At 39.7% G+C, this 27,998-nt stretch overlaps 1 long non-coding RNA gene across 1 annotated transcript; it reads left to right on the forward strand.

Annotated features, from left to right (window-relative positions):
* The first annotated feature begins 16,862 nt into the window (after positions 1 to 16,862).
* Positions 16,863 to 25,845, forward strand: LOC140000782 (uncharacterized). Its single transcript, XR_011805981.1, has 3 exons — positions 16,863 to 16,948; positions 18,796 to 19,171; positions 25,608 to 25,845. It is a non-coding gene; the product is annotated as an uncharacterized lncRNA (long non-coding RNA).
* Positions 25,846 to 27,998: the final 2,153 nt, after the last annotated feature.

Here is a 27,998-nt window from a genome sequence, read left to right on the forward strand (position 1 = left end):
GGAAAATTTTGTAAACCATTCACCCAGCAGTCTTTGTTCACTTATTTCAGGATAATACATCATTAGTTCTAATTGGACTTGACTGAGTAGAACTGTCCTCCTTCTGCAATTACAGGATTCTTCCATAGTAAGTTCTTCTCAGGTATTCTTCAAGCAAAATTTAAAAATTTACCATTTTCTTTCCACTATTCTGAACAATTATGAGATTCCTCAAGAGCCTATTCTACATAATTTTTCTGCACAGTCTCAAAAGCTGCACTAGATTCAAAAGCATGCTAAACAGATTCCAACTAGTTTCCTTAGGTTTTGAATGAACTGAGCCCAGTAAGTCTAGGTGCTCTTTTTTTTTTTTTTTCTTCATTTTTAAGTCCTAGTTTTGACTCCATGAAATTAAAAAACAAATACACACAAACGTAACTCACACAAATTTTTGTGGACTTATATCTCCACATTGAAGTCGACTCAGGAATGACTGATTCTTAACTTCCCCCCCAAATCAGGATATCCATCTCTTTGCCAATTTTTAGCATACTTTGAGCTTATAAGAGCTGAACTAATCTTTTTCTATACTGTTATTTTTGTCCTTCAAAATTTCTAACTTTTTGCTGGTGGATGTGAGAATAACAGAAATGCATAGTATAGAATATGTCTTTTGAGAAGTGTTGTGGTATCTGTCTGTCTGGATAACGAAAAATGTGCTGAAAAATACTGCAGCATTATTAGTCTGGAGTTTGTACTTGTATTTAGAAAAGTTATCAGGTTCAGATCCTCAGCCAAAGTGCTGATTTGCATTTCATTCAAACTGTTGCTCTTTCTCCTTTTTTTTTTTTCTTTTTTATTCTTTCCATTCCCTCTCCCACCCCTCAATGAAAACCACTGTACATGAGCAATACAAAAATTTTACCCTAATGTGTACATATTTAGAAAGACTACAACTGGAAATAAATAAATAGATAAAACTCGATATATATCTGAATAATAGTGATGCATTAAAAGGGGTTATCAGGATTTTCTTATTTTGTTTTGTTTTGTTTGTTTTTCTACTAATGTTTGTATGGATATCTCTCAAAATCTCTCAAAATGAGAGATTATCTGGAGGATCCTGGTTCACTGAAGCTTCCCATGGAGGCCATTTTTTTCAGATTTTGCTTAATTTTAACCCTCTGGAAGAGTCAGCAATCTTAAAGGTGGCCCAAAAACCAAGAAACTGAGGTACTTTGAGTTAGATGGGTTTGTCCAAGCACTTAAGTATGCAACACTGAACTTTGACAGGCTAGTCCCTGACTTCACCTCACACTGAGGAGTAATCTGACCCTTACTCAGATGTCTGATTCTCACTACTCACTTAAAAGAAAAAAAAAAAACAACTGACCAGTTGCATTGTTTAAATACAGTGTAGCTTCAGTTTAACTTCATTCACTTATGTTCATATTTATGCAGATACAAATAAAATACACATTTTATCAATATGTGAACTAACCAATAAGCTAGCCATGTTCCAATGGTAAAGCCTGCAACATGAAGAACAACTTTGAACACTGCATGTTAGACAAATAATAATAATTTAAATGGTATCAACTAGAACTGGATAGTATCAAAAAAAAAAAAAGCAAAATAACTGATGATATAGACCCGCAAATATACCTGTCATCCTTATTTAATCCCTGCAATTTTAATGTCAGCCCTCATATTAAGAACTGCTTGAAAGACAAAAAGCATTGTTTTAAACTTTGCTGCATGTGGTGCAGCTCCTCAAGTAACTTTTCAGCTTCTCCAGTAAAGTTCATTTATATCTACTCTTAACACCTAGAAGTGATATTATATTTTCAGAAATGTATGTTGGATAGCTAGAAAGTCATCACACCTGTTACCCAAATTTGAACCTTTTTTTTTTTTATGGATATAAAAATCTTAATTTATTAATTTAATATCCCTTAATTTAGGGATATATCCATAAATTAAGTCACACAACTAACAAGGAAACGAGGCATAAAAAATATTTTTCAAAAAAATTATATCTATTTTTTAAGGCCACCAATTAATCCAGTAAAGACGTTTCTTACAATTTTGTTAAAACTTCTTATGTATCAGATTAAAAGACTAATCCAATAGAAATACTTTTGGATTACAGGTCCTCGGTCTTCCATTTGAATTTTGTGTCAGCCTGAAGTGAACATCCCTCCACCTTACTAGAGGTGCAAATCCCAAACATCCATATCGTTTAGTGGTTGACAGCATGGTCTTCTGCATAGGCAGGATTTTGCCACTAAATAGGGGAACACAGAAAGAGATGACTGCTTATGTTTGGAAATCAGGTTGTGAATTAAACTAGAATTAAGTACATGTAATGGTGCTTCATTCCCCTGTACAAATTATCTTTTCAGCACACTTTGTGAGGCATTGGTACTACATGGGGAATAATACATTCACAAAACAAAAATAACCACACAATCAACAAAAGGAGTTTAGATTCTCTGAGTATTTCTCTTCCTCCAGTGAGAACAGACGAGGTTTTTAGCTGACATATGCAGAGCGAGATGCAATAGTGTGTAAATTGGCTAGAATATGATGTCAGTGATGTCATATTTCCCACAATCTTCAGACAGGAACAGGACATTCTATGAGCTCCTATTAAATTTAGCTTTGTTGCTAGAATTAACAACAGTAATTTGATCATGAAAATTATGGACGTGATTTTGTTTAATCAGTATCTCGTAAACTTCAAGGATATATTTCCACAGAGAGAGATCTATGGGATAGCTTGTCTACCTGTTGCTTGACAAGTTCACGAAGAATTTTGATATGAATGACAGATAAAACTCCTTGGAGGAGCCACAAGGGTAAATGCTGTTTTGCAAAAATGTTAGCCCACTACATATTTGTATGTTCTCTTTTGGCAAAGCAACAGCTTTGGTTGTTTCCTTTATTTGTTCACAATAGACTAAAATGAAGCAGTTCCCAAACAGTGGGAAGATTCAAATGTGCTGTGACAACAGGGAAGTGTTACCCACATTGTCCTGTTCATCAAACACATTTGTTACTACTTCTGTCCTAAAAAGGGAATCCCCACATGACATGTGATAGTGTAGGACGCATACACTGAATGGTAATGGGACGTAGCAAGATATCTGGCAACGGCTTTGGTGCATAAAATTAAATTCAAATGCACCATGATGCATCACCGCTGCACTAAAGGCACAACTAGGTGTGAACAATGAACCAAATGAACCAAAACATGTAACAGCAATACTCTGTCATCAGTAGGTTATGCTAACTAAGTCTTACAGAACCAAGGAGCAAGATGCAGCTCTTGTTTTGCCAAGCTGCACAACACAGAACTGTTTGAGAATTTGTTAGCTATGTCCAAGCCTTTTGCGATTTCTGCCTTGTGAGTTCCACTAGGACCGCACTGTAAGGCATTTATAAAAGACATGCAGTGGATAGTGCTGTTAGTTATTGATCTCCTGCTCCTCCACGGTTTAACAACCGAACCACTAAATCCGGAAATATAAATCAGGTACACCAACATGAGGTATAAATTCTTCTGCAGCTTGCAGGCTATCTGTTGTCCAAGTCATTCAGCCTGTTTTTTTACACCTAGCATAGAAATCAGAAACTGAGTCCTACGCACATGAAAGCACAGTGGCTGTCAATAAAGTTACTGCAGTGTAGTCCCTAGGTAGGTACCCAATATGGGTCAGGCTGCCTCTGTGTTATGATTTCTTCATGTTAACCATAGCACGCATAGAACATGCTCGTGCTGCCCACCATAAAAATGACTGTTGTCACATTTTTTAGTTCACAAACCAAGAGAACTGCAGCCTGTTACAAACAAATGCAAAGACAGTGCATCTGTCTATCAGTCTTATAAGAGGTTGGAGATTCGAGAACTTGTAGTGATTCATTAGCAAATTTGCAAACAAAATTTTTTGAAAATGTTGTAGTTATGCAATAAATTATGCTGTGATCTTCACTGCCTTATTTTACTGTTCCTGGCCCCGTCTATCCCAAATTCTCTGTTACACTTTAGGGAAAGGTGTAATTTACTACTTCTGGATAACTTCTTAGAGGGGCAGGTGTCTTGCAAATGTGTTCTTGTGATTTAAAATATTCTTTAAATAGCTTGCTGTGGGCAGCCTATTCCTAAGTAGGTCTAAGAAACAGTGATTAAATAAGGATCCCTACTGTGTCAAGAATATATTCATTGGAACGAAACTGCAAATTAACTGGGGTTCTGATTTTTAAATATGGTTTAATTCTTCTCCAGGCCTATCCACGGAAGTTTCGCATTTCTGTTTTGGGCACAGACCTTCTCAGTTCACTGCGTATAAAGCTGGCCACTGTCTACCACAGCACTGCTTTTCTACCCACTCATTCAAAGGTCCACATTTAGGACATTGCTGGTAAAGACAGGAATGGGTTTTGGAAGTCTTGGTGAATCAGTGACAATATGCTAGGAACACGGACTCTGGTGCAGGAAATGTGCATTTTGTTACATTTTCTTGATCATTAATACGAAGTTTTGAAAGGAAACACTTTAACAACTTTATAATGCTGAATCAGAATTGTAGTGAAGTGGAAAGGATTACTGTTATGAGAAAAATAAAAATTGTGTGGGTAGCACATAGGAATGAGTCTCCTTCATGCAACATACCTTGAAGAACCAATCTCTACAGAAATACATTGCTGGGGACTACCAGAATTATGGCTGGTGTATATACAAGTAATCCCATCTACAGTGCAGCAGGCACCACTACAGAAGACTTTCCAGAGAGAACGACCCTTTGCTGGAGCACTCCCTGGGCAGCCACCGCTGGAGGAGACCCACAGATCGGGTGTCTGAGGGGTGGCATACGGCAAGACCAACATAGGAAAGGAAGCTAAACGATTTTTTTTTTCTTTGTCTTGTTCAGAAGCATGACAAGATCTTCATGCTCAATAGCTGTTTTACAGATATCTAAGCATGACTAATTTTGCCAGGAAAAACTCTGCACTAAAACACTGGGATTTCAAAGTCTTTGTAGTTAATGAATTCCCTTTTTGTGTGTCTGTGTGTTTATGCGTGCATACTCACTAACAAAAAGATTAAACTAAAACAGTATCTCATTGGAGCAAGTATATATAAGAACTGCCAAGGAATGTTAACCTTAAAGTGAAATAATGCCATAGGGTTTTATTGCTTATATGGAGCTCCTTCCTCTTGTTAGGTCTACTTAACTTAATCTACAGAAACACACCAAGTTAGTCTGTCTGTTCTTTGGAAATGAAGGGAGCTACCATTATCTGAGTTTCTAAATTGTAAGATAAAAGGAGGAATCATACAGTCATTTTAGACATTTTAAATTTAAAAAGCAGTATCATATTGAAATTTTCTTGGGAATTCTTTCATGTTACTAAAGTGGGTCATAAGTATGCACATGGACATAGTAAGGATAGCTTTTTTCCCCTAAATCATACCAGTCAATTAAAACAGGTTTTGATGGTCCTAGCATCTTCATTAACACATTCAAGAAAAAAAGTCATCCTACTGACAACTCCCAATCCTGCATCTAATTAAAATAGTATAAATACAGACATTCGGCTCTAGTCTTACAGGTGGCTTTTAAGTTATTATTAATTTTTTTTACTACTTTTAAGTGTTAATGTGTGTTTGTTGGCTTATGCAAAGAAGCTTTAAAATGTATTCAGAGTCATAGTTCACTACTAATTTGCTTTATTTTTAAACTCTGGCCTCACATATTCTACACTCTGTAATTTTCACCTTGAAAATTTGCAAATACTATTTGTATGAACAATTGTTTCTTGTATTTTAATACATGAATTATTAGCTCAATTTTTCTGAAGGTCATGAGACCTCATTTGGATAACCAAATTTGTGAAAATGACGGGTGCATAGCACTTTACCAGATCAGATCTCAAGAGATACTTATTTACTGCCAATATGTACTTTGTTTCATAATTCACTAAACTTCATAAAGAAATTGGCATTTGTGTTAACAATAGTTTCTAGAGTCCACTCAATTGTCTATGTTCTGGGAAATCAGTAAGTGCAGTACACGAAAGGACAGAACTTCAGCTCACTTTGTTGCAGAAGTTACAGGGTATGTAGTAAATTAAATATAGGGGGGAGAAACAAGGAGAAGAGCGATCTTGTTGTACAGACACTGAAGGCCCTCTTATCAAAGTGAACTCCTTTTCAAGACTGCAATTCCTACACAAATCTAAGACTTGACTCCTCTCAAAGTTCTCACAAATGCGAGAATTGTTGTTTTTTAATAGCTGGGACAAAACACAGAGCCAAACAGATGTGAGGAGAAGCTCTGTGTTTTGCTGTAAAAATAGTCCCTTAAAGTATTTCATACCCAGCTGCGATACCCAGAACTGATTGTATTTGCCTTAGTAACTACCATAACTAAAATAGGAGTAACTAGGTTTCTATGACTTGCAGGTCTTGTGAAAATTAATCAGTTTGTTACAAGACACTCTAAAACTACAATTACAATACTTGTACTAAATGCACATTTAGAAAGAGATAAAATGTTTCATCTTTGGTGTAGAATGGCTAAAATTAAATCTAGGACCTAATCAAATAAATCAGGTGCAAGATATAAAAAAATGGAGAATAATTGTCTCACCAAATGAAGGTGGAACTCTTATTAGGGAAAAAAAAAAAAAAAAGACAATTTGTGGCAACGTAAATATTACCAACACACACACAGGCTTTTAATATACATACATGGATACATGTGCAGGAAGAAATTAAGTCTGCCTGTGCTACCAATGCTGGTATTTCTTAACAGGAGTTCTTGCCTTTGCAAGTCTCATTTCTTTTTTTTTTTTTTTTTTCTTTTGTTACAATAGAGAGGTAGTTTCTTCCAAAAAAAGAATGGTACCTGACTTAAAATATTTAAAGCTTGTATCTACGTATCTATAATACTGAAAACAACAAAAACGAAATCCAGAGAAGAAAGGTTTACTTACAGTCAGACAGCACCATCTTATCATTTAGCATTGTGTCTCTCTTAATAACCAAATGGCAAACTTCAATAACTCATTCATCTGCCCTATTCTCAAACTTTTCATAGCTCCTTCCTATAACAGCATTCCTCCTGCCACTAACCTTTCTTACTAGGGAAAGTTCTCACGGCATCTGTTCATCTGCCAGCTGTGCAGCATCACTAACAGACGAGGGAACAGCAAGACTTGGGAGAAGAAATTGCTAAAGCTATTCTGAACTGAGCCCCACGTTAAATTCACCTACGCGTTAAAGGCACGCTCCTTTGTCTCTTTCCATGAATCCCCCCCATAGAACAACAGTATCACTTTCCACTGACTTGTATGTTTATTGTGGGTTTTGAGTTGCCAAGAATAAAATTTTTGTTTGATTCATCAGTTCTGTCCATCCTGTAACTCCCCCAACTCTCAGAGTTACTTCTTACATAAAGGGAGGGGATGCAGTGACTTGCTCTGACCAGAATGTGACAGACCTCCCTATCTATCTTGAAGGAGAAGCTTAACTTGTGGTTTGCTGAGGAGACACAGTGATAGCCACATAGATTGCAGAGACAGATGGAAATAACATAGGAAAAGGAATCCCTACGACAACAATTGGGATTTATGCACAAATTTATTTTATTCACTTGATGCATAAACATAATTCATTTCTTTTAGCCCTCTGCCTTGTCCTTTCTCAGTTCCTTCATGCAATACATCTCCAACATGAAATTAGAATTGCACACACAAACCAAACCTCATTTCCATACGTGAGATTTTAGAGTTATAAGAAACCTCCAAAAATGGGACAGCTTGCTTTATGTTTTGGGATAATTTTGGTCAAATACAAAGAAAGAGAAACTTCAGCGCAAGGGACTGCCAAAACTGAGCAGTGACAGGGCTGCTTCCTGTAGCTGAGGCTAATGCTTGCTGATTCTTCACTTTGTGGCCCAGCATCCCAAAACACTGACACTCACCACCTTAAAGCAAAAAACTCTTGTTCTGTTCTCAGGCTAGAAACTCTTCTGTAACTGCAGTTTGTCCTATGAATACCTAATGCAACCTGCTTGTTTTACAAAGCTTAAGAAAGAAGAAAAAAAAAAAAAAAAAAAGAAAGAAAGAAAGAAAAAGCACAACCCCCCTGCCATAGTTACTTGCCCAAAGTCCAAAATCTGAGGTCAATCATTGTGCTAATGCACTTCCTTTCAACTTTAAGGTTGTATTCATGTTCTGCAGCTATGCAAAGACCAGAAAATTTCTCAGTTCCTACACACTGTTACGCTGTCTACAAGGAGAGGACTACTGCTTTGAAGCCAACACTTACCTTGTTCCCTTTGATAGTGAAAAAACACTTGACTTTAGAGGTTTAAAACTTTTTCCCCATGAAGGAAAGTTTTATTTAAATAGGAGACAATCTTAAACTGGTCTAATTATAATTGCCTATCTAAATTTTCTTTACTCTTCCCCATGCACGATGCATGAAGCACTAAAAAAAAAAAAAAAAAAAGGCTACACACAACCATGATACATGGCTAAGTATCAAGACGTCAAATACTGAAGAATTAAAGATTATACTTCCTCAGAAAGCACTTTGGCTAGTCATATTGTGTAGAAATATGACTTTTTTTTCTCCTGTTTGCACCTAGTCCTACTCACTTTCACCTGGACAGTACATGGGCTTAGATTCTCTTCAGCGTTAACAGTTAGAGAAAACTTTTATTTTAGAAAAGCGCTGAAAACTATCTTACTCATCATTAGCATGAGTTCTATCTTGAAAGAAACTGTAAATAAAACTCTTCCTAAAAATGTGTGCACACACAGTTCAAACACCTGATTCTGCTTTAGTGTTATTGTTTTATAATTGTTGTATTTCAGTCAGTTTTCTGAAAAACAAATGTAAGTGGATATAAAGTGATTCACTGCAGGGAAGTTGAATGATAAGGTGACACAGCAGTAGCTGTCAGTAGCTCCTTCTCAACAGAAAATGAAGGAAAAATGAAAATGAAGGAATTCGGCACACCACAGGCTGCAGGTCCGTAGCCTCCTCCACTGTTTGCCAAATTAGAGATCTCACCTGATGAAGATGTCAATGGCAATCCGTACCAGAAACATTTCAGACACATTGGTACAGGGCAATTCTTGGCTTGCAAAAAAAGGCACATTGAAAATAATTTATTGAAGTAGCTCACAGACAAAAAAAGAAAAAAAGAAAAAAAAAAAAAAAAAAAACTAAAACAAAAACAAAGCATACATAGAGAGAGAACAGCATGGAAGTGCAAAGTTTTGAACTGTTTATAAGTTAGGACTTCTTGCTAAGCAAAAGCATACCCTTCAGAAGTTTATTGCGCTATGGTCTCATACCTAGAGCGAGAGGACCCAGTTAAACACGTTAAAGGAGTCCTCGCGTGAATAACAAGCTGCACAGTTGGCAGTACCTGTAGAAAGAAGTATTTCAGAGATCTGCACGGCGCACAGTACCAGGCAAAGCAGCGTACCTGGGGTTAGCCCGGGCAAGCACCTACCTCCACCTGGGAGCCGCGGCAGGTTTGCCCCGTTCCCCGTTACTCGGGCAGGAGAAATTCACTCTTCCAGCGATCCTCGACGCTCGCCGCAGCCCCAGCCGGCGCAGGCGCTTCCCTCGCTCCGACAGCCGGCCGAAAAGATTAAAAAAATAAAAATAAATAAGACACTTTCGACAGCCGCCTAGCCGGGCAGAACACCCCTTCACTAAGCCTTTCGGGGACTGCCGCGCCGGGTTTGACAGCGGGAGCCCCGCGCTGGGGCCGTCGGGGGCTGCGCTGCCGCCACCCCGCGAACCAAAATGGTTCTGGCAGGGCCCCAGCGCCGCCCGGGGAGCCAGCGGCACGGCCCCGCCCCGGCCCGCCCCGCCGCCCCCGGCCTCCCTGCCCTCCGCCCGGCGGCCCGGGGGCGCCTCCTCGGCCCCCACGGCGGTGGTGGGAGCCCCCCACCCGGCCGCCCTTACCTGAAGGGTCTGAAGGGTCGCGGGGTGCCGCTGCCGCCGTGTGCCTACACCTGCCGCCGGGCCACCACGGCCACCGGCCCCCATGCCTCGTCTCGCCCTGCTGGGAAGGGGAGGGAAAGAGAGGAAGGGGAGGGGGCGCCGAGCGGCGGGGCCGGGCTGGGGGTCGCGCCGGCTTTCCCCCCGGTCCCCCCCTTCTCGGTGGTGTCAGGGCGACGCCTGTGGCCGCCGCAGCAGCCGGAGGAGCTGGGGCAGCCGGCTGCTGTCAGTGCTGGTGGAGCGCAGGGGCACCAGTGTGTGCGCCTTCGAGTGAGGGCACAGCTTCAGATCCGCACAGCTCGGGTCTGATCCTTCTAGCCGCTGCCCTTCGCCAGCTTTAGCCGTTTCCAGGTTAGCTTAGTTTCAAGCAGAAAGTTTTTTGGGGACTGCCCAGAAAATCAACAGCACTGCACCTTTCTGCAGTTAAGGTAGTGAAGGCAAGTGTGTAGTAATCTCTCTTCAGCTATTATTTTTTTTTTCTTTTTAAACACAAATGTCTTCATTTTTGTCAGTGCAGAAAGAACATTGTTCATCAGACCTGCCAATGCAGTTAGGAAAAGCAAACACGTCTTTTGACCTGTTTCCCTGCCGTGGCTGAAAAGAAGCAGCAAAATGCAAGATTTTAAAAAAGGAAAAAAAAAAAAGAAAGAAAAAAAAAAAAAGGACAAAAGAAGTTAGATACAATTGTTTAAGTAATCAGTTGGGCTGCCTGAGAATAAAGGTGGTGAACACCTGCAGAGCAGAGTAGGGAGGTAGGTGGGTTTTGTATCTTGTTACTCATAAAAAGGTTTCCCTTGTAGTTTCTCTCCGGTGTTTTAGTTACAGTCTGATTTGTCAAGTTCAGGGTGGAAGTTGCAATACAGAAAAGCTTAAAAAATAAAAAAGGGAAAAGCCTGACTTTCAAGCTAACACTTCCACATGAGATAGTCAGGTCTGAGCTTACATTCCAAGAAGTACACAGGCACGCACCTTAAAGAAGCATGTTGCTAATTAAAAGTCATGCCAATTTCTGAATTTAGCTACACTTACTTCCATTATATTCTATAATAGATCAGTGATTAGGTAAATGTGTTTTCCTTTATTCCAGTTCTCTTTTGTACTCTTACCAAAGCTTTGTATACAGTCATTTTCAATATTTCCTTCTATGTTCAGTTAATTGTGTAGTTCCTTGCTCTTTTGTGCAATGCTTTCACAGCAATTTGAAATAAAAAGAAAGTAATTGTAATCCCACAAAACTGATGGAGTAACTAAATTTTTTAAACTCCAACTCTGATTTGGACTTTGAGTTGACAGCTGTATTTTAAGATACCTCACTTGGATGTGTTTTAGTTATTTCCTTGATGTAATTTATTTCATTTCCCTAACACAGTTGGTACACTGAAGAAAAGCATACGGTTTCAGGTTGAGCGATCATAGCCTGGAACTCTGCCTCACGTCCCCTTTTCTCTGCAAGCATAAAGCACATTAGAGCACTCTTTTTTTTTTTTTTTTTTTCAAAAAAAAATTGCAGTATTTTGCCTCACTTTTTTTTTTTTCGGGACACAGTGTACAAAATAGAGGAAAAAAATAACATTTTCAAGAGCCTTAGTAAGAAAATTATCAGTTATGCCTCATGTGGACTATTGTGAGCTTTTCCTTAATTCCCCGCTCAGAGAAAGAGGCAGCTCAGCCTTCCCCTTCAGAAGATAGTTTCCTGTCGCAGGTAAACGCACTCCCTGTGTTTGCCTTTCAAAACAACTGGCTGTAGACTTTTTACCAATTGTAAGGTTATGCCACTTTCAATCACCATCTGCTTGGTGAGGGAGGGAAACAACATATGTTACGCGTGCCATCCCTTACTGATTCACTCCATGGCCAAGCAAAGCTTGGACAGACCACCCAGCAAGGAGCTCGGGTGCAAAATCCCTTTGTATCTGTGTCAGGGCATTAGAGCTTGGTGCCGTCCGGTCTGAGACTACTACTGTCATTTCTGACTGTGGGAGCTGCTGCTCAGGTGTTTTCCACAGTGTAGGCAATATTCACATGTGTTGAGCAGGCTTCCTCTGCTTCCAATCATGACTAATACAGCATAACTTCGTGAGAAACACAGAAATCGCTTGCTTGAAAATCTAACATTAGAGGCATATTCTATAAATATCCTGATCATAGCTATAGGGCTACAACTGTGGTGTCCTCTGGCAAAATTATATTGTCTTTTTTTTTTTTTTTTTTTTTTTTTTTAATGCATTAAGAGTAGGAACAACCAAGGAGAAAAGAGAAAGAGTCCACCAAACTGCATGTCTCCTTGACAGCTCTCTGCAGACTACCAAGCACTGTCCTGCAGCATTTGTTGGTGCCAAACAGCCCTCTAAGCTTAAGAGCAGTTAGTCTCTGCAAAGACATCTGAGTATACTCAGCTTATTGCAGAGACCACTCCTAACAGGAGTGGAATTATAATTATTTTAATGATTAAATTGTGGCCATACCTTTTATATATCAATAGGATTATTTGGAGGAGAAAAACAATGACAACTGCATTGGGACTGAAAAAAAATTGGTTTTATCAGGTTGATCTTATCTTTCACTGTGTTTTTATTTATGCTTAGCTAACTGGGATATATCAGGAGTTGAGACCAGTGACTACAGATTCTGTGGATTACAAAGCAGCACGTGCATTTGTTTCACAGTTATTTGTTAAAATATTTCAGATTGTCCATGCATACTGTGATAGTAATATCTAGTCCAGTCAAATCTACTCCTCACCTTGTAAGTAAAATCAGAGCTATACATGCCCACATGTTCTCACGATACGATGATTTGTTAGGTATTAAGACATGAGCTGAATAGTTGTTGTTGTTGTTCTGGATTTGTTTCAGAAGCTCTTTACTGGGGCAGCTCTCTCACCTTTCAAATTGTGTTTAAGAAGAGTCTCAGAGGGAACCCCAAACTAAAACTACTTTCTGTTCTCTTGTACATCTTCTCATAAGATAAAACCTGAAAGCTTTCAGACAGCTAAAACTGTGGATGAAATGGGGAAGAACAAAAGAGATATACTAAAAGGATAACTGTATTTTGTCAATAAAATGAAAGTCATAAACATCAGTGTAATGTTTAAAACTGTAATTGTACAAAGCATTATATTTTTAGAAACCTACAAATCCATTGGTAGAAATTTATCTTGATTTGCATTGCTTGGCTTTAAACACTGCATTTAGCTCCTTCTGTCTGTTTTTGGTGAATGTTAATGCTCCAAAATGTAAAGTCTAATCTCCAGCTTTGGGAAGCATATATTAATGCAACTTTTTTCTTCCCCCCCCCCCCCCCCCCTTTATTTTTTTTCCCCTTTTATTGTTGTTTTTAAACTCAAGGACATAACCATTGAAGGAAACAGCTATTTGAAATGTCTTCAGTTAATCTTTGTTTTGCAGATCAGAAACAGGGCTGAGTGAACTGGCTGAAGTCCTGTAACAAGTCAGGAGTGCATCTGGGCAACGAGTCCCAGAAAGAAGACTGTCCTCTCTTGTCAGAAATGAAGCAGAGCAATTGCAGCCTAGGGTGGGGGGGGGGGGCAGTTCAAATCAGATAACTTGGACCTTCAGTGCTGATCTCCTTCAAAGACAGAGAAGTTCCCTGTTAGAAACATCTGAGAGGTGAGCACTGAGGAGGGGAAGGTATCTTAAATGACAGCTGTACCTCTGGGTTGCCTGGAATCTTGGCAGTGTGCCGCCTCCTCTGCATCAAGATCTAAGGTGGTCTAGGGGAAGCAGGAAGTCAGTCGCATGGTCAGCTGTATCTGTCCTGCCTCATCAGGTAAAACTGGGAGTTTCATGCTGTTCTGGCCCTTTCCCAACAGCATTACAATGTGGTAGTGCAGGTAAGGATCTCCCTCAGAACTTGTAAATTCTAGTTATTGTCCTGTATCCTAGGCAACAACAGAGGAGGTGGAAAAAATATGAAGTTGATTACTGACGATTTGAAAATTGTTATTTTACCAACACATTACACAAAGTGAACTTTCACTCTGACTTTATGGAGTTCCTTGAGAGAAAGAAAGTACAGAAAGCTTATAAAACATTTCACAGCTCCATGGCAATGCTGTCTCTCCCATTTTCATCCTCTTTGGTTAGGACTGACTTCCCCTTAAAATTTGCTTTGATAGAAAGCAAAGTGGGGTCCCTCAAGGCTCCATTTTAGGGCCGGTACTTTTCAATATTTTTATAAACGATCTGCATGTAGGAATAGAAGGTATTTTGAGCAAGTTTGCTGATGACACCAAACTTGGAGGAGTTGTGGGCTCGAATGAGGGTGGAAAGGCCTTGCAGAGGGATCTGGATGGGTTGGAGAGCTGGGCGATCACCAACCGCATGAAGTTCAGTAAGAGCAAGTGAAGTTCAATAAGAGCAAGTGCCGGGTTCTGCACCTGGGGCGGGGAAACCCTGGCTGCACGTACAGACTGGGCGATGAGACGCTGGAGAGCAGCCTAGAAGAGAGGGATCTGGGGGTCGTGGTAGACAGCAAGTTCAATATGAGCCAGCAGTGTGCCCTGGCAGCCAGGAGGGCCAACCGTGTCCTGGGGTGCATCAAGCACGGCATCGCTAGTAGGTCAAGGGAGGTGATTGCCCCTCTCTACTCTGTGCTGGTGAGGCCTCACCTCGAGTACTGTGTGCAGTTCTGGGCACCACAGTATAAAAAGGACATGAAACTGTTGGAGATTGTCCAGAGGAGGGCTACGAAGATGGTGAAAGGCCTGGAGGGGAAGACGTACAAGGAACGGCTGAGGGCACTGGGCCTGTTCAGCCTGGAGAAGAGGAGGCTGAGGGGAGACCTCATCGCAGTCTACAACTCCCTCGTAAGGGGGTGTCAAGAGGCAGGAGACCTTTTCTCCATTAACACCAGTGACAGGACCCACAGGAACGGGGTTAAGCTGAGGCAGGGGAAATTTAGGCTTGACATCAGGAGGGGGTTCTTCACAGAGAGGGTGGTTGCACACTGGAACAGGCTCCCCAGGGAAGTGGTCACTGCACCGAGCCTGTCTGAATTTAAGAAGAGATTGGACTGTGCACTTAGTCACATGGTCTGAACTTTTGGGTAGACCTGTGCGGTGTCAAGAGTTGGACTTGATGATCCTTAAGGGTCCCTTCCAACTCAGGATATTCTATGATTCTATGATTCTATGAAAATTCAAGATGTGATTAATGATATTTTTCATGAAAATTGTCTGTTCAACTGGAACATTTGATTGGTTTTATTGGAGGACTGAAAACTCATACAGACATAGAGTTCTAACTCTTTTCCTTTTTAAAGAGCATCTTTCTTTTCCCTATGACCTGAAAATTTCTATTTTCCTACCCAGCTCTGCTCCTATGTTAAAGTGAGTTTAAAGCACTAGTGGCTAGGATCTAAAAATTAGCAAGAATCTTTCTTCAGAATGAAATGACAGTGTTTCTTTCATTATTTGTGAATTCTTTTAGCTTAAGCGCATGACTTGGAGGGGGAAAGGGAATCTGGTTTAGGATTTTTGAAAGCCTTGGGTTAGCAAAAATGTGTAGGAAATTTTATGTTCAGAATTATTAGTTTACAGAAATTAATTTTTCCTTAGATCTCGCTTTTTTTTTTCTTTTTTTTTCTTTTTTTTTCTTTTTTTTTCTTTTTTTTTTTTTTCCTGCTTATTGGGAAGAGTATAAGGGATAAAAAGTGTAGAAAAGACAAGACATTCATAGTATGCAGAGTCTCAAATCTGTATCCTGAGGTCTGTGTAAATGCTAGTCCAGTCTGAGGCAATAGCAGTGACAAGCAGCATAAAGCATTGTGTCTGGGAGCTGATCTGCCCTATTCCTTTGGTGCAACCTATCTCCATTCCTTTCTCCACTACCTTCACATAAATTATTGGGGCTGCAGGCAAGCCATAGAGGATAAATAAATTCAAGAGGAAGTAACTTTCAAAGTCCAGAGCTACATTGTATACTCTAGAAGATACACATAGGGACACAGATGTGATGAAAGACCTCTGAATCCCACATGCTCTGTAATGGTAAAATGTTTGTTTGGCTGTGGCTCTTTGATGTTCTTTTCTCCTTCTTTCTGGGTAAAAAGGACATCCTTTGTGAATTTAATTCCTTTATCTGTAAGATAAAGACAAGAAGAACACATACCTGTTACCTCACAATGACCGACTGAAGCCGCTGCCAGCCCACATAGCAGCAGGTGATTTCTAAAAGGTTACTTGTCAATAAAACTAGAGAGACTCTTCTAAGAGGAGCAGCAAATTGAACCAGTTTTGTGAGTGTCTCTTTAATACTCAGGCAGTTTATTGTGTTGTACATGCCATTCACGTAGGTTTAAGGTAGAATAGTATTTGCACTGTTCTCTTCAAGTTCAAAGTAAATTCTCTTTATTCCTTTTAAACACAAAATGCAGGTTAAAAAAAAAAAAAAAAACTTCACACTGAACTTACTAAACATAGAGCAGATTGATGTTGCTTCCCGCCACCCCATGTCTAAATGTGTCCAAGGCAGTTCTCTTGTCAACAGCTAATCACCATTAACTGACAACTCAAATGTATAAAGCAGAAGAAGACAATAAAGCTTTACCTTTCTTTTTCAGTGGGTACCTGAAGTAAAGAAGATTTCTAGTGATCTAAGATATCACAAGACCCAGTAAACCAAGTCGTTAAAAGATCAGAAGCAGATAGAATGAAAATATATCCTTCATGTAGGAAATAATTCCTCAAAAAAAGCACATTCCTGGGAGGGACACGCTGCAGGCTCTCAGGCAGCATGCTGACAAGCACTGCTTCCAGCTGTGGCTCTTTAGGGATGGTCCAAGAGGGATGATCATGTGTTTATTTGGTCAGTAGCCATTCTCTCTCTCTAGCATGGCAGATAGGCACTGCTGGCCAACCCAAAGGTTGAGAGAAGAGCCTGTTTTGGCAAGCATGTTCTTTTGGCCGACTGCGAGGTCAGAGAATAAGGGTTTTCTGGCTGGGCTTTGTGGGAGGAATGACAGCATTTGTCATCTGGGTGAACAGGATGTAAAGCCAGTAGGTGCCCCTTCTGACTCTCTCCCCTTTCCACCTGTGCTGCTGTGTTCAGAGGAGAGTTAGAGCCTGCCTGTGCATTCTGTGTTAAAGTAAAATCCTATAGATATTACTTGGGTAAAATGCATATTGATTAATACCCTTAGTTTGGTGTTTTGCTCTTTCTCAATGTTGCAGCATGTAGCATTCATTGCTTATTGCACCCTGGTAAAGGTGAAGGACTTCAGTGAGGTCAAAGCTAGCTGTGCTATTGTTCATACAAATAATGTCAGGTGTTTTTCCTTTACAGCTACCAGTTAGTTCTTCATTGACTTTAAAACCCTCATAAATATATATTTTATTGTAGCACTGGGGAAGCATTATGAGTTACTGCAAATGTGTCAAATGTAATAACAGTGTGTATGTGTGTATGAGGCTGACCACTAAAAAGGAAATTCTCTCACAAGGCAAGAGTAGAATATTTATTATCTTCCTCACACACTTCAGTGATGAACTTGTGATTTGTCCATTTCCAGAGGCTTACTATTATTTTTTTTCTGACCACAACGTGATAAATTATTGGTACATTGCATATAGGATAGAGATATAGGTTAAAGCACAGTATGTCATGAAAGAAAGATCATATACATATCTAAGTTTGTAAATATCTGTTCTTAAGCACCTGACATAACTAGTTATTGAAGTGAAACATTGAAATAAAAATTGAACAGCTTCATCTATATACATTTTTTTAGCCTGGTCTTTGTAAAATTCTGATATCAGCTTTCTGCAGTTTCAGAAAACTAAGATGCTCTCTGTTTCAGTGCCTGAAGACTGAGGGTAGAAATCAGGAGCCTCAGCTTTCATTCTCACATGTGTCACTGGGTGGCCTTATTATTTCACACTCACAAGGTGATTGATAAGTGTCATTAGGTAGGTAGGTATTAAGGCCTCATGTTACAAATGAGGAAACTGAGTCTCAGAGAATGCAGTTAATTCAGATGAGGACACACAGTGTCTTTAAAAGTTTTTTCTTTTTTTTCTGTATTAAAACAGAGAACTCAGTCTTGTTCCCTTATGGAACAGAAATTTTGGCATGGAGTGTACTGATGTAGACCCTAATGTGAACATTGTGATTGTCACAGCTTAGTGACAACTGAATTCTGCAGTGAAATAAGCCTGACAACTGCAATGAGACTGATAGGTCAGTGATTTTTCATATTATATAGAAGTGAAATTGAAGTTTAGAAAAGATGTCCTTTGCTTGAGTGACATTGTTGTGTGCAATACACCCACAGACAGTTTTAGGGGGCCCCTGCTGATATCAGGCAAACCATGTAATATGGAAGATGTCTCTGGAATTTCACTGAAGTGAGCAAAAACCAAAGTGCCAGATTTTGAGCTAAATCATTCACCTTAACTACATGGATTTCATCAGCCTGTCAGCACCACCGATTTGGGAAGTTTCATTAGTATTTAATTAGAAGATGCATAAAACTATATCATGCAAGAGGAAGGTTGTTGTACATGCTATACTGTTTTGGGTAGCTTTGCTATACTGAGACATAAAAGGCAGATGAAACCTAGAATACACACTGATCTCTCAAATGTCAACACTGGTGGAAAAAAAATGCAAAACGTACATTGTTGCATCCTGAGCATTTCAGTCTCCTATTTATTCAACCAAATTGACTACAGAACAAAATGACTATCCCTGTATAGCCTTTGCCATTTTTGAAAGAGCTGAGCTTGGTAACCGTTATTTATTGGTCTTTCTTTTCCCTTCTAGGCAGTGAATAGCTGACAGGCTAGAATCTGTTCATCTTTCTGGCTGACTCTCTTTGGGGGCTTCATGCAGATGGTGTTACAGGAAGCAGCAAGGTCAGAGAGGGTTGAAGAGAACCAGGCTTTACTCCACAGCTGCTACTGATCTACTGGGATTCAGCTACGCAATGGCAACTTGTCTTATATGGGATCCATATGTTGTAGAAAGAAGGGAGCAGAATGATGGTGTGGAACTGGTTCCAGCAACTGCAAATGGTTGTCCACTGGTACATGGCTGCCTTCTCCTGGGCATCCTTCTGATTTGTTACAGCTGGAAATTTTTATCTCTTTCCTCTCAACTCAGACCTTGAAGAAGCAATGAGAGGGGACATCGATGAGAGGTAACACACAGGGTTCTGTATACCTCTTTGTACTCTGGGTTGTACAGAAGCAGGAGAGATATTTCTCAGCATCAGAAGAGAATATTTGTTGCCTTTCTGCCATTCTTTTTAGTCTGAGGTGAAAAGTAAGAGTGATTTAAACTAAAAGCATGACAGCTAATTAAGCTTAAGTTAATTTTGTTTCTTTAGTCATCTCTGATGGTATGGAGTGGTAACTCTTGCAACTCTGAACCTTCAGATTGAGTATCTTGTGTATTTCTACTATATTGTTTTTATGCTTATAACTACTTCCTTGGGGCACATACTCTAAAACATTGAATTAACTCTAACCTTTTAAAAAGTTTTTTCTCTTGCTTCGTCAGGTATTGGCCATTCCTAGTAAAGAAGAGTTTGTTTTGTTTTTTACTGAAGTGACATGAAAGTTATAACATTCAATGAAAATACATTCAGAAATGACTACTTATTTTCAATGACTGAACTAAATTAATGCAGAGTGGGGCATTTGAAGACAAGCTACTATAATACGCAAAATCCTCATTCCCTATGCAATTTGAATGTACTAGATTTGTTATCATAGAATCATAGAGGTATAGAATGCTTTGTGTTGGAAGTTACCTTGAAGACCATCCAGTTCCAACCCCCCTGCCATGGGCAGGGACACCTCCCACCCGACCAGGTTGCTCAAAGCCCCATCCAGCCTGGCCTTGAACACCTCCAGGGGTGGAGCATCCACAGCTTCTCTGAGCAACCTGTTCCAGTGCCTTGCCACACTCTGAGTGAAGAATTTTATCCTAATCTCTAATTTAAATGTTCTTTTTTTTAGTTTTAAACCATTCCCCCTTGTCCTGTCATTATCTGCTCAAGTAAAAAAAATTCTCTCCATCTTTTTATAAGCCCCCTGTAAGTATTGAAAAGCTGCAGTGAGGTCTCCCCAAAGCCTTCTCTTCTGTAGGCTGAACAGCCCCAACCCTCTCAGCCTTTCTTCACAGGAGAGGTGCACAAACCTGCTCTAATAGGTCCCCATCTCTCTTGTGCTGGGGGCTCCAGATCTGGACACAGCACTCCAAATGGAACCTCACAAGGGCAGAACAGAGGGGGACAATCCCCTTCCTTGACCTGCTGGCCACTTCTCTTTTGATGCAGCCCAGGATGCAGTTGGCCTTCTGGGCTGCAAGTGCACTCTTCTGGCTCATGTTGAGCTTTTTGTCTCGCAGAACTCCCAAGTCCTTCTCTGCAGGGCTGCTCTCAGTGCTTCTCCCAGGCTTCTCTTCTCAGGGCTTCTCCCACTCTGTACTCATGTCTGGGATTGAGCACCTTAAACTTCCACTTGTTGAACCTTATGTGGTTCACATAGTTGCACTTCTCATGTTTGTCCAGGTCCCTTTGGAAGGGATTCCTTCCTTCTGTTATATCAACTGCACTACTCAGCTTTGTGTCATCTGCAAACTTGCTAAGGGTGCATTTAATCCTACTGTCTATGTCATTGATAAAAATATTAAACAGCACTGGTCCCATGAAATATCCCAGAGGGACACCAGTCATCACTGGCCTCTGTCTGGACATATAGCTGTTGACCAAAACTCTGTCTGTGGCTATCCAGCCAATTACTTATATACCAAATAGCACACCCCTCGAATCTGTATCTGTCCAAATTAAAGATAAAGAAGTCATGTGAGACCATCTCAAAAGCATTACAGAAGTCCATGTAGATGACATTGGTTTGTCTTCCCTTGTCAACTGATGGAGTCTCTCAGTCATAGAAAGCCATCAGATTGGTCAGGCTGGATTTGTCCATGGTGAAGCCATGCTGGCTGTCTCAGATCACCTCCTTGCCCTGCACATGCCTTGACATTGCTTCCAGGATTTGTTCCATGATCTTCCTAGGCACAAAGGTAAGGCTCACCAGTATATAACTTTATGGGTTCTCCTTTCTACTCTTTGTAAAAATGGGAGTGATGTTTCACTTTTACCAATCACTTCACCTAACTGCCAGGACTTATCAAATCTGATGGAGGGAGGCTTGGCAACTACATAAGAGAGTTCCCCCAGGACTCTGGAATGTATGGCATCGAGCCCCATAGACTTGTAGCTGTTTTGTTCAATCAGGTGGTCTCAAACCTGCTCTTCATTTACAGTGGGAGGGACTTTGCTTCCCAGCCCTCATCTATGTGTTCAGGGACTCAGGAGACATGGGAAGCCTGACTGGAAGTGAAGGCTGAGGCAAAGTTTTAGAGTGCACCTCCATGATAACAATAGCTATCAGTTCAACCTTCTCATCCATCAGAGAGGGTAAAATCTCCTTCGGCTTTCTTTTCTGAGCAATGTACCTATGGAACTCCTTCCTGTTATTATTTGCATCCTTTGCCAAGCTCAATTTCATCTGTGCCTTGGCTTTCCTTATCCCATCCCTGTGTATCTGGACTGCATCCCTGTACTCTTCCCAGGCCACATGTCCCTGCTTCCACTGCCTGTGGATTTCCTTCTTGCATCTCAGTTTGACCAACAGGTCCTTGTTCAACCATCCAGGGCTCCTACCTTTCCCTGGTTGATTTCTTACAGATGGGGATGGAGTGCTCTAACACTCTAAGAAAACTGTCCTTAAAGAGTTGCCAGTTCTGATCAGATCCTCAGTCCCTAAGGACAGTGTCCCAGGGCATCTCATCCACTAATTGTATAAACAGATGGATAAGTTTATCTACATTATAAATGTATTTAATATTTGTACATTCATTTTATAAGCTTGTTTTTTTGAACATTTTGACTAGATTGTATCTGTTTAATACAGGTATTGCATCTGATAATACATGTTGAGGTAAATAAATTTGATAATGAGATGTATCTGTGGAACAGCTAGAACACTGTTAGGGAACAATATCTGATAAGAGTCTAATCTTTTTTTTTTTTTTTTTTTTTTTTTTTAAAAAAAAAAAAAAAAAACAAACCTCAATACAGAATACCTCTAGGCACAAGGAAGAGGAGTAAGAGAGTGATATTTTTCCTGTATTCCATTGTTATACTGTGAAGCCTGTAGAAAGGCTTCATTTAAATTTAATTGAATATGGATTAGGTTTTCTGGAAGTAATTCAGGACCGCTTACTTGTCAATTCAGCATTTCAATTAATGTTACCTCCTCTTTCCCCCAAGGTTTTTTATTGATAGGACTGATGCATTTCCAAATAGCTGAGGCATTTGCTCTTGACTCCAGATGAAAAAAAAAACAGCAGCTCAATGAGGTCCCAGACCTATTGTCAGTAATGAAGTATTCAGTCCCTAGACATCAGTTCTTGGGCAGGCTCTATTGAGCAAAAATGAAAGAGCAAAAAATTCTATACGTCTATCCCAGATTTTCCTGAATAGTTTTATAAAACAGAAGCAATGTTTATTATTTTGGAAAACAATACAAAACTAAAAATAGAAATAAAAACATTATCTTGCATATTCTGAATGTTGAATAAAGAAATATGAAAAGGATGAAAGCCTGTTAGTTTGAGAAAATGGTAATCACTTCAAACTATTGAGAGATTTCTCTGCAGGAATGACTACAAGAAAAATATACAGCCAAGCACTGTGACATTTGAGGCAGATCCTTTCTGTCATTGTCAAAATTTGGTGTTCAGGAAAGAACAGGATTATTCCCAACAGTATCTCCATATAAGTAAAAATCATACTTGTAAGACTACACATAAAGTATATATAAAATATATAAAATATAAAGTGTGTATATAGAGAGAGAGAGAAAATTTTTGTTTGATCTGATGGAATTGCAAAGGATGATGAAAGCATAAGTACTACAATTAGTATAATGCTAACTCTTTAAAGTATGTCAGTATGTACCTCCTTCGAGCAGGTAGTTTTGTGTCAGATCACTTTACTTCATTTGCACTACTTTAGAGTGATCTTTGTGCTTTCTCTCCAGGGAGTTGTTTGAGAGCTCAGGTTGTCCTATCTCACTTAGAGCACTCTTGGATAGTTTTATTATTATTGTAGCCAACAAATAGCAAAAGAAAAGACACTACAGTTAGGGTTGCATGTTTGAGCTAGGATTTCCACATTTTCTCTTTGCTACCTTTAAGTTTTCTCCTTATAACTCTCTATTTGTAAGTAAGTGATTGATTCCTACCTTGTCTTATGTATTTTTGATAAGAACACTGAATTAATTTGAGAGAGGTGAATACAAACTTGGGAGTTCTGCTGACTGAAATGAGATTTTAGGTCACATAGGTAGGGTTTTAATTTGGACAACTGGCACTCCAGGTTTAAATTTCACTGTTGGTGCTAGGGAGTTCCTCAGGTTTATTTGTGCTGCTTGTACATGAACAGCCAGATCTCAGGTAGCACTTTGGGTGGGGTGCTATGGCAGATGTTTCCAGGCATCCCTGCCAATTTAAATTATTCTGTGAATCTGTGTTTGTACAAAAAGGGGAGAAGGTCATGGCTGGAAGCAGCTTGAGGTCTATGCAAGTAAGTATGAGACTTCTTGAATCACAGAATCTCTAGGTTGGAAGAGACCTCAAGATCATCGAGTCCAACCTCTAACCTAACACTAACAGTCCCCACTAAACCATATCCCTAAGTTCTACATCTAAACGTCTTTTGAAGACTTCCAGGGATGGTGACTCCACCACCTCCCTGGGCAGCCCGTTCCAGTGCCTAACAACCCTTTCAGTAAAGAAATTCTTCCTAACATCTAACCTAAAACTCCCCTGGCGTAACTTTAGCCCATTCCCCCTCGTCCTGTCACCAGGCACATGGGAGAACAGGCCAACCCCCACCTCGCTACAGCCTCCTTTAAGGTACTTATACAGAGCAATAAGGTCACCCCTGAGCCTCCTCTTCTCTAGGCTGAACAAGCCCAGCTCCATCAGCCACTCCTCATAGGACTTGCTCTCCAGGCCCCTCACCAGCTTCGTCGCCCTTCTTTGGACCCGCTCAAGCACCTCCATGTCCTTCTTGTAGCGAGGGGCCCAAAACTGAACACAGTACTCGAGGTGCGGCCTCACCAGAGCCGAGTACAGGGGGACGATCACCTCCCTAGCCCTGCTGGTCACAGTGTTTCTGATACAAGCCAGGATGCCGTTGGCCTTCTTGGCCACCTGAGCACACTGCTGGCTCATATTCAGCCGACTGTCCACCATCACTCCCAGGTCCTTCTCTGCCTGGCAGCTCTCCAACCATTCCTCTCCCAGCCTGTAGCTCTGCTTGGGGTTATTGCGCCCCAGGTGCAGGACCCGGCACTAAGAAGAGGCTGAGGAGCTTTGTTCAGCAATTTGCTGTGGAGACGTTGCAGTACGAACTACAAAAATCGGCCTTACTAGTGTGCTTACTCCTGCAGTAACCTGTCTTGCACCATGGTGACAATGGACCTGCACCTAAACATCAGTTGTTTATGCTAATTTATTGGCTTCCTCATGGTGTATTAATTAAAATATGTTGTGTAGAGAAAAAAAAAAAAAAAAAAAAAAAAAAAGAAAAGATGAAACTTTGTTGTTTCAAGAATTGGAGAACTGGAATCTGAACGAGGAGGTGTCTTGTGTAAGCCCTACAAAGGCATGGTATTGGTATTATGATTTGATCTTGCTTTCACTCTAATTTTTCATAACTTCAATAAGAGTACAGTATCAGAATAGCATATCCTTATAAAAGCAAGAAGTTGGAAAACAAGTTTATCTTGCTTTTCATTTATTTTCCTGAAATAAGTAAAGCAATTGTCTCCTTCTTCTTCCTTTTTTGCTATATACACTTCTTGCTCTAAAATCTGTTTGGCATCTGAGACAACAGACCTTTGCTAGTTGTGATAGATTTATTTCTATGTATGCACTATGTCTCTTCAGAGATTTAAGATTTCTACAAAGACTGTGCAGTTTATTACTCTGCAGTGGTTCAGTTACACATGTGAACTCTAATATGAGATTTCTAAATGAGAGACCTAAAAGCTGAAAAGAACACAACATCAGAAAAGGGTCTTTCCATAACTTTACACTGCATGAAATAGAAATATCTGGTGCTCAATAAATTGTTTTGTTTTGGTTTGTTTGTTTGTTTGTTTTCTTTAATTTGATTCCTTAGTAGTATCCTCCATCTGAATGGTCAGGAAGAACGGAACAAGTCCCACAGTGTCTATTCATATTATCCTAAGATTCTGTTTATGGATACTGCATTTCAAAATTGTATTACTATTACATACATTTAATTTAATTAGATATAGCATACTATACACATACCTATAGCTAGCTATATGCATATATATTTTCTGGATCAGAAAGATCAAAAAATAATCCATACTTTAAGAAAAATGTAAAATGAATATGACCGGAACATTATTATTATTGTTGTTGTTGTTATTATTATTATTATTGTTATTATTGTTATTATTTAATTCTAGTGGGAGAGTTTTTACCATTATATCTGAAGATGATTTTTTAATATTTTTTTTCAGTGATACAACCTCCATGGGGAAGAAGAACTCCATTTATAAGGCAATTTGTGTTATCGTTGTGACTTTTCTGTTCAGCATAGAGTCTTAAAGAAGCAGATGTTTGGAAAACTCCTAAGCAGTTTTGACAATATCTCCTTTAAAAACTGCCTCTGTTTCAAAAGTTTAGATGAAAAGGCAGGGACTGAACGTTATGTGCATATGCTTGCAGAAAGCAGCTGCAACAAGCATCTGTAAGAGAACCGCCGAACTTATAATAAACACAGTTATTCAGATGCATCAGTGTGCAATTCAGTTTGTTTCAAATTAAACTTGTCAATTACTTCAGTGAAAGTGAAGTTTTTAGACAGGCTGGTGGGTGTGTTTACACTGCGGTTGCTGCAGCTCCAGTGGACACACCTGAGTTAAGCTTCCTAACTGGATGCTGCGGGCAAAGTCAGTGCTGCAGCACAGAGCCCGGTGCAGGCCACTGCATGAATATTTGCGCAGCTGTTGGAGAGAAGGGTTTGCAATCTGCTGAGTTTCATGCTGTTGCTGACGCTGGTATGCAAATGTTTTAAGGGTTGTGGATGCAAAAACCCTGTCCAATGCAACTGTTCTTGGTCTCCTTTGAAAACTGTGGACACTCTTAAACAGTGCATTCAAGTTGTGTTTTATACAAAGAAGCTCCACATGGCACTGAATGAGCATGTTCCAGAACCCACCAGCCACAGAGCTACCTCCGTGGGGCACAGCACTATTGGCAATTAATTACTCTGAGAGATGGAATCAATTAGCTGGGCATAGCAACACTAAATTGAAAAATACAGCTTCAGAGACCTGAGTTGTGCCTAATCTCAAGGACCAGTTGTACTCTGGAGCTGATTGGTTATCTAAGTTTTCATGACAAGCTTCTCAATAGCAATGTAGGGTAGCTGCATACTGCCTGAACTCTCCTGATAACGTTGATACCTTTATAACTTTTTGGAGAAGGTTTCTTTTCTGTAATGGTAACATCTGTCAAGCAGAAATTCAATCATAATGAAACCTACCAGATTTCAATTTTACAGGGAAATGAAATTAGTCAAAATTCTAACCACTTTCCCATAGTCACCAACAAGGCTCTAAAAGACAGACAATAGCATTTTGCAATATCTTTTAGCAGGCAGAGATCTTTTAACAGATCTCATGATGTCCACACCCATTGTGTGAGTTTTTCACTATCAATGCAGCTTCCACAGGTAAGTGCCAAAATAAACATCCAGAGAGCTTGTATCACTGAAGGGAGTGATTGCATCTGTAGGACTGTAACCACTCCCAAGATTGATGGTAGAAATAACTGTTAGCATGCTGCATGTGCACCTCTTGCTTTTTCATTGTTTCTGTTTGTGTTTTAAAAACAAAAGCTGTAAGGAAAGCAGAACTGCTTGTCATGTTTAAAGTGACCCAGCATCACTTTTACCTGGATAAAGTGTATCCAGTCTTAAGCAATTGTCCTTGTGAAATCTAGAGTCTGTTTCAACTGATTGAGTTATCAGGTCATTCTGAAATACTTTTTTTTTTTTTTTCCTGACATCCTTTAGTCCCTATTCTTTGTTGTCTATTCTATGTCTTATACATCTTTGGATTCTCAACTGTAGTACTGAAGAAATAATAAGAATTAAATAAATAAAAACATATTTACTATGGAGTCCTTTTACAAAGTAATATGCTGGATAAAAATCAGATGCACAAACATCAGCCACCCTGATTTTGGGAAGTGTTTCAACTGGTGGCAGAAGTGTGATACAAAAGTGGGTGACATTTAAGAATACAACAAAGAATCTGATTCAGTAATAGTCAAGATGTATCTCAAATATGAGTATATTGTAGATATTTAGATAGGTACATTTTGTAAACTAGAAAATATTTTGTTTTTCTTTTGTCTCGTGGTAGTTATGAGAACTGTGCAGCAGAACTTCACAAATCATTTGGAGAAAACATTGGGATATACTATATATATAAATGCAAAATAATTGTAATGAACCTTTACTTTATGAATCATTTTTGTTTGTAAATCTTGGAAGGTGGCCCACAGCATTTCTGGTGACCTGATCTTTCCATGTCATGTCATACCTGTAGGAACTGAAGGAGCTTTGCTTAAGATGTTCACGGTTTATTCTAGTTAATTAAATCTGTGTGGACCTTCGAGAAAACTCTGGAGTCTGACCATATCCTGTATATTTGTTGCCACAGACCTGCTAAAGCTTGATTAATTTAAATGCATATGAAAGGAGTCCGCATAAAGTCTCAGATTTCTCTTAGATAAGCAGAACTGAAGTAGTGAGGTTTTCTTTTCAGAGAAGTACTGTAGTTTTTATTTGCTGTTCTTGCTTTAGTAGGTGTCCAAGGACAACTACACTGATCCATCATGAG

The sequence above is a fragment of the Anas platyrhynchos genome, chromosome Z, assembly GCF_047663525.1.
Source record: "Anas platyrhynchos isolate ZD024472 breed Pekin duck chromosome Z, IASCAAS_PekinDuck_T2T, whole genome shotgun sequence".
NCBI lineage: Eukaryota > Metazoa > Chordata > Aves > Anseriformes > Anatidae > Anas > Anas platyrhynchos.